This window comes from Sinocyclocheilus anshuiensis, unplaced genomic scaffold (assembly GCF_001515605.1).
Source record: "Sinocyclocheilus anshuiensis isolate Anshui unplaced genomic scaffold, SAMN03320099.WGS_v1.1 scaffold491, whole genome shotgun sequence".
Taxonomy (NCBI): Eukaryota; Metazoa; Chordata; class Actinopteri; order Cypriniformes; family Cyprinidae; genus Sinocyclocheilus; species Sinocyclocheilus anshuiensis.
This window is the reverse complement of record NW_015551041.1, coordinates 915,732-919,681: the sequence shown is the minus strand read 5'-3', so window position 1 is coordinate 919,681 and position 3,950 is coordinate 915,732. Positions and strand designations below refer to the sequence as shown.

General features: G+C 36.4%; 1 pseudogene; it reads left to right on the top strand.

Moving 5' to 3' along the window:
* LOC107661514 (muscarinic acetylcholine receptor M2-like) overlaps nucleotides 1-3,204 on the top strand; it is a 7,697-nt pseudogene extending 4,493 nt beyond the window's left edge.
* Nucleotides 3,205-3,950: the final 746 nt, after the last annotated feature.

The window sequence follows — 3,950 nt, the reverse complement described above, 5'->3', positions numbered from 1 at the left end:
CTCTGGTTTGATCCACGTCTCTGTCAGGGCCATGAGGTTTAGTCTTGAATGATTTGTAATAGAAGTAATAAAATCTGCTTTGTTTACAGCAAAGTAAAATAAAATAAAATTACAATTTAATAAAATAAATTGTACTAAATAATTTGTAGTTTTAGTTATTGATACACAATATATTGAAAATTGACAAAGACAAACTAAACATAAACAGAAATAAAATAAAACTTCAAAACTATAAAAATGTCTAAAGATCTAACAATTTGTTTCCAGATGTAACTTTTTTGCGTTTAATATTCTGTTGCTATAGTGTTCTGAATGGTTTTATCCTGTTGCTAATGCAGTTTCTAGGGTGCTTTGGGCCACGTGGTTGCTTACTGACCCAAGTAAAAACATCCGTAAATGTAAGTAACAATATTCTTTTTTAACCCTTAGGCTCTGATGTGCATGTCCTGTGATGAGGAAAGATGGAGACATCCAACTTCACACTTTCTCCAAACTCCAGCCATGCTAACAAGACCGACTTTTCCCCAGACAGTCCATTCACTCTTGTGGAGCTTGTTCTCATCATTCTCGGCCTGAGCACTTTAAGCCTGATCACCATTATCGGCAACGTGCTGGTCATGCTCTCCGTCAAGGTCAACAGGAACCTCCAGATGGTCAACAACTACTTCCTGTTCAGTCTAGCATGTGCTGACTTGTTCATCGGCATTTTCTCCATGAACCTGTACACTGTGTACATTGTGACTGGCCGCTGGCCTTTAGGAGCTTTGGTGTGTGACCTCTGGTTGGCTCTGGACTACGTGGTGAGCAACGCCTCCGTTATGAACCTCCTCATCATCAGCTTTGACCGATATTTCTGCGTCACCAAACCTCTCAGCTACCCGGTCAAAAGGACCCACAGGATGGCAGGCATGATGATCGCCGCCGCTTGGATTCTGTCGTTCATTCTCTGGGCTCCGGCCATCCTGTTCTGGCAGTTCATCACGGGCAGCCGTACGGTTCCCGAGGGCGAGTGCTACATCCAGTTTTTCTCCAATGCCGTGGTGACCTTCGGCACAGCCATCGCTGCCTTCTACCTGCCGGTCATCACCATGACCTTACTGTACTGGCAGATCTCCAAAGCCAGCCACAGCCGAGTCCGAAGCAGAGACAGCCGGAGAGTTTCTCGAGTCAGTAATGATGGAGGCCAGGCTGGACCCACAACTGGGAGCAATACGGAGATTCAAGCAGGAGAGGAAATGGTCCTATGCAAGCAGAGTGCTTCAGATGCCACTACAGGTAAGTAATTCCAAATATTCTCATCGTCCCAAACCTGTATGACTTTTTTCTTCAGTGGGAGATATTTTGAAGAATGTTCACACTTTCTATAATGTTTTACACAATTTATGTGCAAAGACCAAGGGCTGTCAAGCTCCAAAAAAGACAAAATAGTCTATACCAGAAATTTCCAAACTTTTTCAATTAGTGTTGTTATTGTTAACTAATGTTAGTTTAAAAAATGTATAAATTTAATAACATTTGTGTTGATTGAAATAAATCTGAAAGAATAAAATAAAATATAAATATTAGATGAAAAACCTAAACAACTTACACAAAAATTTTAAATTGCTTTGGCAACGGAAAAAAAATAAATAAATTGAAGTACTGAAATTCCTAAAACTAAAATAAAAATAAATTAAAGCTAAGCAGAAATATTTTTAAAAGAAGAAGAAAAAAACACACACGCACGCACACACACACAAAAGTCAAAAACACATACAAATATTAAAACCTAAATAAAAATGATAACTACAAAATGACTCTAATTCAAAATATTAAATACTATAATAGTAATAGTATATAATTAATACTAAATTAACAGTTTGAAAAGGACACTCAAATATGACCCTCTTTCTTTTTTAATTATTTCTTTATTATTTTAATAATATGCATAGGAGAAAAGAGTCATAGAACAAAAATAACATATACAATTAGTAACAAAAGTCAGGTACAGTAAAAATAATAAAATAATAAAGGCAGCAGTAAGTATTTAGATATAATAAACTGATGGAAAATACAGTACAGATGCAGGGAAGAAAATGTTATAATTTTATAATAATAAAAATTGTATTAGATAGATAGATAGATAGATAGATGTAAAAAAAAACAACAACAACAATCCCCTTGTAAAATATAAAGGCAGGTATATATAATCATGTATAAAGACACGTCTATCTATCTCTCAATCAATCAATCAATCAATCAATCAGTATATCTATCGTTTGTGTGTATTTTTTATTGTTAAAAAATCTTATTGTTAAAATATCAAAATCACTAATGTGTTCAAAATCATGGATAAAATATTTAAAAATAATTATAAATTATAATGAATTAATTATAATTATAAAATTATTTTAAAAGACTGAAATTGAAGCTGCTAAGACATATAACTACTTTTATGGTTCTTTTGGGAGCTCGGGCAAGCCGACCATATACACTCAATCACAAGTATGATGTTCTTTTCCCAGTTTGCTTAATCAAATATAGCTAAATCTCATAATCATCAAAGATCTCAGTGAAAATGTATTGTACCCACCTGCAGGAGAAGAGCGTGAGAGTGAGAATGACTCTATATCTGGAAGTGTGCTCGCTTCTTCCAGTCAGAGGGACGAGGAGGCCGTATCCATAAGCACTAACAGTGACATCAGAAGCCGTCAGAACCAATCAGCTCCGCTGGCCACAGGAAGTTGGGTCAAATTTACTTGCTTCAGAACAACATCCCAAAAGGACCTGCAAAACACCTATAAACCCAACAACGGAGGTCAGGACATGACCAACGGGAAGGAAAGGCTGAGTCTGGTGTCACAGAAGATTCTCATGCCACGTTATCAGAAGAGGAAGAGCTTATCATTGCGGGAGAAGAAAGTCACAAAGACCATTATGGCCATTCTGGTGGCGTTTGCAGCCACATGGACGCCCTACAATGTCATGGTGCTCATCAACACGTTTTGCTCGGCCTGTATTCCAAACACGATGTGGACCTTTGGCTACTGGCTCTGCTACATAAACAGTACGGTGAACCCAGCCTGCTATGCCCTGTGCAATGTCACCTTCAAGAACACCTTCAAACAGCTGCTGACATGCAAATACAGGAATATTCATGCCACCAGAAAACATTAAGACTGTGGGGAAAAGCCCTATGCGCTTATAAACCGCTTCACTGACGATATCCAGAGTCTGGTAGTTTGGATCCGTTCCTGGGTTTGAAAATACCAGGCTTGTCCAAACTGTTGAAACATTTATATGATATTTCAGCAGCCAAATTATGAGGAGGACTGCTGAAAAGTAGCTGCGTTTTATTTCTTTGCATTATTAAAATACAAATATTGGTCATTTTCATTGGTGCCCTTCCAAGCTTCTTGCTAAAACATTTTATTACAAATTATATGTATAAAACACACTACACTCTAAAAAATGCTGGGTTAAAAAGGGACAAAACAACCCAACCGCTGGGACAAAACAACCCAATAGCTGGGTTTGTCCCTTTTTAACCCAGCGCTGGGTTATATTTAACCCAGCATTTTTTAGAGTGTACTGTTCCAAAGTTCCACAAAAATGTTAAGAAGCACAACTGTTTTCAGCATTAATAATAAGAAGAAATGTTTATTGATCAGCAAATCTGCATATCAGAATGATTTCTGAAGGATCATGTGACACTGAAGACTGGAGTAATGATGCTGAAAAGTCAGCTTTACATCAAAAAAATAAATTACATTTTAAAATATATTAAAATAAAAAAAGTTACTTTAAAGTGTAATATTATTTAGCAATTGTATTGTATATTTTAACTAAAGAGACCTCCATTACGGTGCATGTATTTGTTAAGAAGATCACGTGTTCTCTTTCAATGTGACTTCAATTAAATTTTCCTAGTATTCAAGTAATTATGCCAATAATGATACTTCATTATTACA